This window comes from Coregonus lavaretus (genome assembly GCF_964263955.1).
Source record: "Coregonus lavaretus genome assembly, chromosome: 32".
NCBI lineage: Eukaryota > Metazoa > Chordata > Actinopteri > Salmoniformes > Salmonidae > Coregonus > Coregonus lavaretus.
The window spans coordinates 8,184,025-8,197,059 of NC_140019.1; the positions used below are offsets into that span (position 1 = coordinate 8,184,025).

At 45.7% G+C, this 13,035-nt stretch overlaps 1 protein-coding gene across 1 annotated transcript in view; it reads left to right on the top strand.

Annotated features, from left to right (window-relative positions):
* Positions 1–13,035, top strand: part of LOC311107550 (5-hydroxytryptamine receptor 4-like) — a gene marked incomplete at both ends in the record, with an annotated part of 113,030 nt that overhangs the window by 182 nt on the left and 99,813 nt on the right.

Consider the following 13,035-nt stretch of genomic DNA (forward strand, 5'->3'; position numbering starts at 1 on the left):
AAGTCCTTGATAGCATAATGAAAAGGATACACATTTACAATGTGAAAAATGTGAAATGTGCACATTGGATATGATTCATGATTCTTCCATTAATTGAAGTGTTGGCACATGTAATAGCGGCTAGGTGTCATACAGTATACGTATGGTAGAGTAAGGGATGGTGGTGATATCGGAAGGCTAATGTCCCTGAGTCCACGACGACGGATGCCTGTGGTCAGTTTTGTAGGAACCAGAGGCTTCCTCCCCTGGCATCATCTTTCCCTGCTTCCTGCTTACCTTCTCAATGTACCCTCATTTGATATCCTGTGACAGGCTTCCTATCAGGAGGATAGGTTTCTATAGAAATATCCTTGAAATAGCATCATACAGAACATGAGCTTTAATGACAAGAGCACTCCTTACAAATAGAACCATTACCCTCTTGACCTGGTCATATAATTTTGACTGCATGACTTATAAATAATAGGTTTATAGCTGGTATCAGAAGTATGCGTTAATAACGTGTTTCTAGTGTAGCCTACACGTGATTGTGTCACGATCGTTATAGGAACCGGACCAAGGCGCAGCGTGATATGCGTACATCTTTTAATGAGTACTTTAAACAAAAAACAAAACTACAAACGATACGTGAAGTCTACAGGTTCACCAACACAAACCTATACAGAACAAGATCCCACAATTAACTGTGCCAAACAGGCTGCCTAAGTATGGTTTCCAATCAGAGACAACGAGAATCAGCTGCCTCTGATTGGGAACCACCCTGGCCAACATAGATCCACACGATCTAGAACATAAACCTAGAAAACTAAACATAGAATCTAACACCCTGGCTCAACATTAAAGAGTCCCCAGAGCCAGGGCGTGACAGTACCCCCCCCCCAAAGGCGCGGACTGCGACCGTGCCAACCAAACACCACAGGGGAGGGGCCGGGTGGGCATTCCGCCTCGGAGGCGGATCCGGCTCCGGGCGTGACCACCCCTCTCTCTCTCGCCCTCGTGGTCTGGCCCTGCTGACCGGAGCTGGACTGAACACCGGTGGAGCGGATTGCTCTGGCTCCGGCGTGGAGCAGCTGACCGGTGCCGGACCAGGCACAGGTGGAACAGGCACGGACCGTGCCGGACTGACGACGCGCACCACTGGCTTGGTGCGGGGAGCGGGAACGGCCCGGACCGGGCTGACGACGCGCACCACTGGCTTGGTGCGGGGAGCAGGAACAGGCCGGACCGGGCTGACGACGCTCACCACTGGCTTGGTGCGGGGAGCAGGAACAGGCCGGACCGGGCTGGCGACGCGCACCACTGGCTTGGTGCGGGGAGCAGGAACGGGCCGGACTGGGCTGACGACGCGCACCACTGGCTTGGTGCGGGGAGCAGGAACAGGTCAGACCGGGCTGGCGACGCGCACCACAGGCTTGGTGCGGGGAGCAGGAACGGGCCGGGCCGGGCCGGGCTGGCGACGCGCACCACAGGCTTGGTGCGGTGAGCAGGAACAGGCCGGACCGGGCTGGCGATGCGCACCACTGGCTTGGTGCGGGGAGCAGAAACAGGCCGGACCGGGCTGGCGACGCGCACCACTGGCTTGGTGCGGGGAGCAGGAACAGGCCGGACCGGGCTGGCGACGCGCACCACAGGCTTGGTGCGGGGAGCAGGAACAGGCCGGGCTGGCGACGCGCACCACAGGCTTGGTGCGGGGAGCAGGAACAGGCCGGACCGGGCTGGTGACGCGCACCACTGGCTTGGTGCGGGGAGAAGGAACAGGCCGGACCGGGCTGGCGACGCGCACCACAGGCTTGGTGCGAGGGCCAGGAACAGCCGGGCCGGGCTGGCGACGCGCACCACAGTCTTGGTGCGGGTAGCAGGAACGGGCCGGGCTGGCGACGCGCACCACAGGCTTGGTGCGGTGAGCAGGAACAGGCCGGACCGGGCTGGCGACGCGCACCACTGGCTTGGTGCGGGGAGCAGAAACAGGCCGGACCGGGCTGGCGACGCGCACCACTGGCTTGGTGCGGGGAGCAGGTACAGGCCGGACCGGGCTGGCGACGCGCACCACAGGCTTGGTGCGGGGAGCAGGAACAGGCCGGGCTGGCGACGCGCACCACAGGCTTGGTGCGGGGAGCAGAAACAGGCCGGACCGGGCTGGCGACGCGCACCACAGGCTTGGTGCGAGGGCCAGGAACAGCCGGGCCGGGCTGGCGACGCGCACCACAGGCTTGGTGCGGGGAGCAGGAACAGGCCGGGCCGGGCTGGCGACGCGCACCACAGGCTTGGTGCGAGGGGCAGGAACAGGCCGGACCGGGCTGGCGACGCGCACCACTGGCTTGGTGCGGGGAGCAGGAACAGGCCGGACCGGGCTGGCGACGCGCACCACTGGCTTGGTGCGGGGAGCAGGAACAGGCCGGACCGGGCTGGCGACGCGCACCACAGGCTTTGTGCGAGGGGCAGGAACAGGCCGGACCGGGCTGGCGACGCGCACCACTGGCTTGGTGCGGGGAGCAGGAACAGGCCGGACCGGGCTGGCGACGCGCACCACAGGCTTTGTGCGAGGGGCAGAAACAGGCCGGGCCGGGCTGGCGACGCGCACCACAGGCTTGGTGCGGGGAGCAGGAACAGGCCTGGCCGGGCTGGCGACCCGCACCACAGGCTTGGTGCGAGGGGCAGGAACGGGCCGGACCGGGCTGGCGACGCGCACTACAGACTTGGTGCGAGGGAAGGGAATAGGCCGGACCATACTGGGAACACACACCACTGGCCTTGTGCGGGGATCAGGAACGGGCCGGACCGGATTGGTAACACACCCCAGTACCTCTCACCGTGCCTCTACACTCTCCTTCCCCCTCATGACCAATGGCCCCCGTAACCTGGTGGCCTCCTCTACTAGTCCACAAACTCGCCCTGTAGCTGCCTCCAGCAGCCCCGTCTTCCATGCCGTGTGCCCCCCCCAATTTTTTTATTGGGGTTGCCTCTCGCCTGTCTGACGACGGCACGGTTGGCGCCGTACCTCCTCTCTCGCCAGGGCTTTAACTTTTGCCCGTGGCCCTTTGCCCGTGAACATGTCCTCCCAAGACCACCATTCGCCCACCTGGGACATCACCAACTTCTCCAGTTCCTTTCCCGGTGTTTGCTCCTGAACACGCTGCTTGGTCCTTCTTTGGTGGGATCTTCTGTCACGCTCGTTACAAGAACCGGACCAAGGCGCAGCGTGATAGGCGTACATCTTTTAATGAGTACTTTAACAATAACAACAAAACAACAAAACGGTACGTGAAGTCTAAAGGTTAAACACCACAAACCTATACAGAACAAGATCCCACAATTAACTGTGCCAAACAGGCTGCCTAAGTATGGTTCCCAATCAGAGACAACGAGAATCAGCTGCCTCTGATTGGGAACCACCCTGGCCAACATAGATCCACACGATCTAGAACATAAACCTAGAAACTAACACCCTGGCTCAACATTAAAGAGTCCCCAGAGCCAGGGCGTGACAGATTGTTGGTGTTTGGAGTAAAGATCTAGAGACTGCTTTCATAGACATTTACATTTTAGTCATTTAGCAGACGCTCTTATCCAGAGCGACTTACAGTTAGTGAATACATCTTTTTTTTATACTGGCCCCCCGTGGGAATCAAACCCACAACCCTGGCGTTGCAAACGCCATGCTCTATCAACTGAGCTACATCCCTGCCGGCCATTCCCTCCCCTACCCTGGACGACGCTGGGCCAATTGTGCGCCGCCCATGAGTCTCCCGGTCGCGGCCGGCTGCGACAGAGCCTGGATTCGAACCAGGATCTCTAGTGGCACAGTTAACACTGCGATGCAGTGCCTTAGACCACTGCGCCACTCAGGAGACAATGACAATGAGTGTATTCATTCAGCTCATGTTTATGTGGTCCTGATAAGCTGACCTCGATTGAAACCTATTGCAGAATGAAAAAGAAGAAGAAGAACAACAAGAACAACGAAACATCCAGGCATGGGTCCAGCCTGTGGTGCTGAATCGCTATAGTAATGCGCCTAACAAAGCTGTCAAAATCTCCATTGATAAAACCCCCAGGGATGGGCTAGCAAAAAATTATCAGCTGAAGCAGCAGAGAAAAGGCAGAGGCAAAGAAAGGCTGAGTTTTCCATTAGACATTGTTCGGACATATTTGTATTAATGTCTTGTAGTGTGATTTATCACATCTGTCAGTGATATCAGAGCACACCACATATAACTTCAATCCTTTTCTACTCCTTTTTTTTTTACAGAGAGTGACTCACTTTTTCGGTGACAGGTTATAAATGAAAAATTGCACCCACCTAAGACATTTGGCAGGACAAAAAGTTTGAACTCTGACTGACGACTTTGCTGAAATTCATAATCTTTCCTGTCACAATTAATCCTTTACACTCGTGGGAATGTCCTATATGGATAGGGCTAAATTGAAATGTTTCTTACAGAAGACATATGAAAAGCATATACATAACCATGGTTGCAATTGAAAGGGAAAATTTAGGAGATTGTGGAGATTATGGGAATATTATTAGACCAAAGGTTGAGGACACAACAGTTCACCTGACACAAGGCTGAATCCAAACATTACACTGTTGAATTTGTGTGCATTTTACATTTACTGTACTTTTCACCGCATTTGTTGATAACGAAATCTTAAAATACTCTGGATACATTCAATAACATGATAAGAATATTCCTGGAAAATGTGGGGTAGGTGCACATAAGACAAAAAAGGGTTTGAGTGAGAGAGTGGCCAAGTGGCCACACACCTCTCCAAAGTGTGCACAGTTCCTAATTCATTTCAATGCACTTTTATGACTCAAAGAATTCTTCAACTATAATATGCTTTTTGATCTCTTAGCTGTGCCGTTGAGGAACTTGAGCAAGCACACTTGTAGTTGTTTTGTTTGGAACACAGCCCTGCATCCCCGCCATCAAACAATTACTGTTGTTGTTTACACAATCCAAAAACGGCCCAATATAAATGGCAATATGGGTCAGGTGGGCATCATTTGAAACCTTATTCGATTGCCAACATGACTAGTTAAGTTATAAAATATGATATTACAGTGTTAGGCTTTCACAATGCAATTCAGGGAAACAGATCGTAATTTTGGTGCGCATAGAAAGGAGTCATGAGTGCATTCAGTTTACAGCATTTCCATCCCTCAGTTCACAAAAAAAATTGCTACGGTTGCCCAATTAGCAGGAGGGTTGCCTAAGTTCAGAAAGGCTGTCACTCAAAACCAATACAGCGCTGTGAAGCTCAGAGCCAGATTCTCACGTCATGTATAGCATGTTAATGTACAGCCACTGTGTTCCAAAATAGCCGTTTATCAGTGCCCAAATCTAAAATGTTCAACCTGGGTACGAGTATAAAGAGCCATGATCTTAACTTTAGGTAGCCATGAAGTTAAGCCATGGTCTGCTGCATGCAGGGATTTAATTCCAGAGATCTTTGATACAGCCTCACAGGACTGCAGCTGTGAGATAAAGTCTTGCTTTATTTCTGAGTTAACTTCAATGATATTGTGGATAGAGCCACACACTAGTGCCAGTCTTACCACCAGTGTGACTTCCATGTGCGCAGATGATTGAGATTTAACAGGTTGGGTTGCCGCACTTGGAGGGGGGATTATTTGTGAGGTAATAAAAGTGAAAGATTAGGGGTGGATAATTGCTTGCTGATACAGTATCTCTATCTCCTGGTAGTATGTGCTGCTAATACTAACTGTCTTGATTATTTCTGGAGGACACAATGTTTGCTTTGTCAGCTTTTTCATTATTTCCACTGACATTACGTGTACCTCAGAAACAATTTGAATTAATTTACTTCATTGTCTTTGTTCAAGTTAGGACACACATACTGCTGAATTGTTCATACGGATTTTTACGTAACTTGATCACTGTTTTGTCACAGAGAATGTTCCTGATGCATCAGGAAAATCAAATGAGCATCATGAGTGGCTGAAAATTTGCAGTTCTCTTTCTCTCCATGCGGCGGCATTGGGATCAGGGCTTTCTATCAAAATTATGTTCTCTTGCGCTTGCTCAAATGCTAGGCCTAGGTCCTATTACAGCAACATTGAAATGCACAAAATTGTATCTGAAATGTAGCCATATACATCAACAACCGTCGTTTTATATAGCTTAATAACACAATATAGATATTGGTCTACACTAGGCTACGCCATACAAGTGTCTAGTATATCCTAAGGTTACCAATTAACTAAACATTTAGTTAAATTGTGGCCTGGGGTGGTCTATTGGTTAAGGCTGCTGCAATCAGCACGCACATATAGGCCTACTGTGTTGGTGTGGGTTCGATTCTGGCCCATGCACTTCTGCCACAAACAACTCAGTCCCCCAATTGACTTGAAGTAGTTACACGTTTCAAATATGGACAGTCCAGGGTTATTTTAAACCCTATCTTGATAGGAAATGACCATACCAGACACTTTTGGATAACATAAATAGGAAACAAATAAAATAATAACAGTCAGTAGGCTACACCAACATTAGTTTCCATTCATACAAAGCGTCGGGTAAATTGCCACTGTAGATTTGCTGTGGTAAACAAGGAAATACTTTATTTATATTGTACGGAATGCTTGTCAAATAGATAAATCACCCTTAGTCTGTTCAAAAAGGACTAAGTTGTTGCGATGACAACACCAACCAGAGGGCGAACATAGCATCTTTCAGGGAGCGGTAATGAGGTGACCAATAATGGTTGCAGTTAAGATCAGCTGTGCGGGTGAATTTAGCATGTATTGATGGTTTAACAACACCAGCTGCTGATAATAAGGTTGCTGCCTGAGGTAGAATTTCCAGGCAGGACGTCAAAATTGGCATGTCCCAATCCAATGTATCCATCGCCGGGAGGCTATCCCATAACACAGCAAAAAATTAAGAAATCGGAATTAATGGCGGACAGAAGTCCCCGCTTGTGATAACATTTTCCAGAAATCCACGAAATGTAAGTATAACATTTATTTACTCACCACATTATGTTAACATTTTCAAGAAATTACTTTCATATGAATTGTGAATTAAAATGTTGAGTAACTGGTGATTATCAGCCCATTGCCAAGCTAGCTAACACATCGGACACGATAGCTAGCCAGAAGGCGATCTCATCCTGTTTATCGGCTGTTTAGAGATGAACAACTAAACTAACTAATCGTAGATTCAGCAATGTGTCAATTGTAAAGACCTGGAGAGTTTTCAAATATTTTTTTCCCATTTGTTTTCAGGGACTAAATTGGCACCTGATCGCATTTCACTCCATTGCATTGGCTTGGCAGGAGAAAAGCAGTCCTGCCCGACTCATTTAGAGGTAAGACATTTTAACAACTTCTGATGAAAAACGTAGGAAATGCAGCCAGCTGTGTTCTGTTCAATCTAGGCTTGCTAGCCAGCCAAGTTATTTGTGCATTCTGTTGAAGAGTGTTTTGCTAGCATGCAGTGTCTGTTTGCCTAGCTAACGTTAGCTAACTTTAGCTTGCTACTTTTCCTTCCCCTATTGTGTTGGTGTTACTGGATAAAAGTAGAGCTAAGTTATTCTACTCTTTACTGTAAACAACTTCATCAAGCCTAAAAATATGCCAAACTGTTAACAAAATGACTGTACATTAATAAAGGTAGTTGTGGCTTCAGCAACTTCAACCGGCACTGAAATTTGAGCAGTGAGGTTAATTTCTCCCCCTTTGTTTCTACTTATTCCAGGTTGAATGACATCCCACCCTGACACCCTGCAGATGTAAATAACTTGTTGCGAAACTCCCAGCCACCAGGATAATCACCATATCCCAGGATATTATTTAGGAGTGTGCCAACATCACAATGTTAGATAGAAATAGATTCACCCATGTTATTGTTTATCATGCAGATTTGTCAGGACATTGTAATTTATAAAGCTCATTCTAAAATAGGATTTCTGTCCCAGGGGATTGCACTGTGTTCAGGTCTTCAATTTAGACCACAATTAGTTGAATTAGGTGTTAGTGAAGGGCTGGAACAAAAACCTGTAAACTCCTGTCTTGTGTATAAACAGATCTGTGGCTGTCATGACTAAATTTTACCTCAAGCTTATGAATGTTGGAGGTTAATCTCCTTGAGATGTCCCTTACTTGGGAATTTATTTTGTACAATGGACTGTGTTTTAAGGACTCATGCACAGATACAGGAAAACCAATAAAAAATGTAACATTTATTCAAAATTACAAGTGTTGATGTCTCCACATGTTTCTGGTTTTAAGGCTTTGGCATCTGGTGACTGCTGTTCATCTGTCTAATTCCCTGCAAGGAGAGAGAAGGCATCAATGCAATTACAATGCTGTATTAATTTAATTGAATATACACTACCGTTCAAAAGTTTGGGGTCACTTAGAAATTTCATTTTTTTCGAAAGAAAAGCAATTAAAATAACATCAAATTGATATATACAGTGTAGACATTGTTCATGTTGTAAATGGCTATTGTAGCTGGAAACAGCTTATTTTTTAATGGAATATCTAAATAGACGTACAGAGGCCCATTATCAGCAACCATCAGTCCTGTGTTCCAATGGCATGTTGTGTTTGCTAATCCAAGTTTATTATTTTAAAAGGCTAATTGATCATTAGAAAACCCTTTTGCAATTTTGTTAGCACAGCTGAAAACTGTTGTGCTGATTAAAGAAGCAATAAAACTGGCCTTCTTGAGACTAGTTAAGTATCAGCAATTGTGGGTTCAATTACAGGCTCAAAATGGCCAGAAACAAATAACTTTCTTCTGAAACTCGTTAGTCTATTCTTGTTCCAAGAAGCTGAAGATCTCGCACAACGCTGTGTACTACTCCCTTCACAGAACAGCGTAAACTGGCTCTAACCAGAATAGAAAGAGGAGTGGGAGGCCCCGGTGCACAACTGAGCAAGAGGACAAATACATTAGAGTGTCTAGTTTGAGAAACAGGCGCCTCACAGGTCCTCAACTGGCAGCTTCATTAAATAGCACCCGCAAAACACCAGTCTCAACGTCAACAGTGAAGAGGCGACTCCGGGATGCTGACCTTCTAGGCAGAGTTGCAAAGAAAAAGCCATATCTCAGACTGGCCAATAAAAAGAAAAGATTAAGATGGGCAGTCTGAGATATGACCCCAAACTTTTGAACGGTAGTGTGTATATGTATATGTATGTGTGTATATATATATATATATATTCCTGTTTGATATGCATTTAGTGCATATCATTATATTGTACATGTTATCCTTTATCACATGCAAGTATTTGCATTTAGCTTACATTAGGAAGAAGTAGCCTAGGCATTCTAATCTAGTTAGAGTAGATTGCATCATATCACCTTTCAATATTAGTTATCAACTAATATAAAACCATGTTATCTTGAACATGTGATTTAATAGTATGGACGGGTGTGATATTTGTCTGAATTAATCACAATGCAAGCCTACTCATTAGAAAAATACAGCAGCTCTAATGCAATGTTAGCTTCACAGTGAAACACCACTATTCTGGCTATTAATCATTCTTAAACAGTCAGTAAAATAGCTTATTTAGCTGTCTAAAATAATCGTAGCCTGTATGATATCATGCATGCAAGCTTACCTGTCATGTCCACAGCGATGGAGTAACAGACCAAGCAACATGCAAAGGAGGACCCTAAACCGTAGGATAATTATTCTGGTTGGTGTCAACTTCATTCATCATTTAGGTACTGAGGAGATCGATTCTGTTACTTGTTTACCTGTTATTCGTGTCAGATATTTCCATTTTGGGATAGTTGTTCACTGAATTGCTAGCACTAGTTGCTCACGCCGCTACAGTTGCTACAATGTGGCTATATCTTTCGCAGAATGTGAATGAGTTATCACTTGATGATGCCTTCGAATTCCGTCCCAAATGGCAGTAACCTACTGGAAAAGTGCTACCTACTAAGGTAGGTGCCTTTGGAGGCAGGTAGGCAGCAGCCTTAGGATTGGTTAAATAATAACAGTATTCTACACCAACATACAAAGTCAAAATTATTACCCAGCACTGGGTGCGAACTCATGATGCTCAAAGCTGAAGCATGATGCTCAGACCACTGCGCTACAGCAGTTCACAATGCTCTAGCAAGCCGTGAGAATACTTGATGATACTTGATGGTATGAGGTCGGTTGGTTTGCAGAGCTTTCCCCAAACCACAGCCCCCTAGGTACGGTACTGCATTGTATAGCCTACAACCACCGCTTTCAGTTGCCCTCTGGCGGCGATTATTCATTTAAAATATTTATTTAAATCCTCTTGCTGCAGGATTATTTTCCTACTGCAATGAAATGGGTAATATTAAGATCCGACATCTGTACATAGTACTACTCAAGCTGTTTTCCAGTAATTCTATAGGTACACTCTTAGAAAAAAAGGTGCTGTCTTGTACCTAAAAGGGTTATTTGACTGTTCCCATAGGATAACCCTTTGAAGAACCCCTTTTGGCTCCAGGTAGAACCCTTTTGGTTCTAGGTAGAACCCTTTCAAGTTTCATGTAGAACCTTTTATACAGAGGGTTCTACATGGAACCCAAAAGAGTTCTGCTATGGGGACAGCCGAAGAACACTTTTTGAACCCTTTTTTCTAAGAGTGTAGCCTTTCTGTTGTTCTTGTGTAATTGTTGAGTAAGCTGCACAGGGTCATAACAGTTTATGGTCGTTTATTTTGTCTGGTGCTTTCCGGGTAGGAGTATCCACACTGTACGTACAGTATATGAGACAATGATTGTGAAAGATACAAACACAGGACATCAGTAAACCCAGTCTTTCATTTCCTCAACAGTGATGAAACTAAGAACTGAATGCTTATTTATTCTCATCCTGTTGTATCATATTTTATTACTAAGATCCAGCCAATGGATTGATTGAGCTGTTGAATGCAGTGAGCTTGCTCTGTCTCCTACCTCTATTGACATTGGAGTGGGAGTTCATGTGTGGGTCATCTGAATGACGGTGTATAGAGGTCCAACACAGCTCTATGTAAACAAAGCCCCAGTTCAGAGTCAATAACTCCTGCAATGTGACAGAGAGAGAGTTTCTCATGTGCTGGAATGATAGGTAAAAAGAAAAGTATCACCAAAGGCACATGCTTGCGTTGTACTGGACTGCTGCCAAATAATAGTATGACGTCCATGTTTATTAGTTATATAAATAATGCAACGCCATGTTCATTTTATGTTTGGATCAGGGCTGCTCAAACTTTTGCGCTTGATGGGCCAAAATATAATCTGAGTGGTGGGCTGTGGGCCGAACAAATATACTGTACATTATCTATTTAGAAATATAAAAGGTAAACAATAGCTTTTTAGGGTCTTTAAACAATGGCCTTTTAGTAATTAATCATAAAACCACACTTCAAACATGAATCAAGTTGTGGTCATATAACTGACACCTAACAACACATTCTGATGACCAGTATTAAATATGTATTAAAAACAAATGTCACCATGTTGGCACAGAAACTGCAACCAAGTTACTATGTTCATTAAGCCTCAGACACACCAAGGATTCAGACTTAGCACCTCTGCCCAGAGTGTCGGCAATACATTTTTTGTTGTTCACATAGAACAGATCATCCACCGTCAGTCTCGTTAAAATAGTCCAGAGCACAGGGTGGCAGTAGCAGTGCTTTCTTAAACTTTGTTTGGCTTGTGCCTGCTTCTAACTTTGTAGCTAGATAGCTAATATTAGCTAACTTGCAAGCTGCTCGAATGTTGTTGCTAGCTAGCTAGAATGTGTAGTAAGCCCTTGTCGATACTAGCCAGATGGCCACAACTAGATAACTAGCAACAATATAATTAAATCACAATGGATTCGTTTTTTTAAAGAAGCAGCTGCCTGTTATTGTACTCCTGAGTGGCGCAGTGGTCTAAGGCACTGCATCGCAGTGCTAACTGTGCCACTAGAGATCCTGGTTCGAATACAGGCTCTGTCGCAGCCGGCCGCGACCGGGAGACTCATGGGCGGCGCACAATTGGCCCAGCGTCGTCCAGGGTAGGGGAGGGAATGGCCGGCAGGGATGTAGCTCAGTTGATAGAGCATGGCGTTTGCAACGCCAGGGTTGTGGGTTTGATTCCCACGGGGGGCCAGTATAAAAAAAAAAAAATATTCACTAACTGTAAGTCGCTCTGGATAAGAGCGTCTGCTAAATGACGTAAATGTAAATGTTAGGTGCCGAGAGTCAGTGGAGTAGCTAGCTAGCAATGTTTTGCTAACTGGCGAAGCTAACCGTTTAGCTAACAGCTACCAAACGAGCTGGCACTGGCAGTATGGGATAATGGAGAGTGGATTAAATCATTTCTTCATCATCTTGTTAGATAGATAACTTGGTAAAGCATTTAGTATTGTGTGCATTGTGCTGCACTTATCATCCCCATTCGTTTCATATGAAGTGTGTGTGACTGCCTGGCTCAGTTAGCAAGATAGCTAACTAATGAGCAAGTGCACATTATCAAACCTAACAAAAAACGCTTCTTCAAGCATGAAACTCCTTTCCTAAAATATATATATTTGTAATAGTATGCAGCTTTATTGTTTTAGTTATAACAATTCTGATGAAAAGGGGGTAGATTACACTGGGAAAAGTGCCTTCTTTTTTGCTTTTGTTGTTACTCCTATTGGCTCCCCCACGTTGAGGTCCGTGCTCTCTGATTGGTTCAAAGTCAAGTTGTCGTCCACGGAGGCGCAGGGCGATTCTACATGTAGAAACGTCCGGTTCGTCCGTACCAGGTCGGTATGCAACAGACGGTGTCTTTTGTTTTACCTATCGGCCATCAGTTTTCTTGGTGTGTCTGACCTCTAAGGCTAATAACTTGAATATGTTTCAAATTATTTCAAAATGGGAATGGTGTAACAATTTATATTTGCAGTAGTAAGTCACTGAAAAGCATGAGAAAGATATTGGAAAGTTGAAAACAATTATTCTGAATTGCGGTTTAGTCACCGTCCCTTCAAACGTCCCCTGCGTGGCTGGTGAGCATTGTAAAGTAAAATAATAGCTGAAAGCTCCAACTG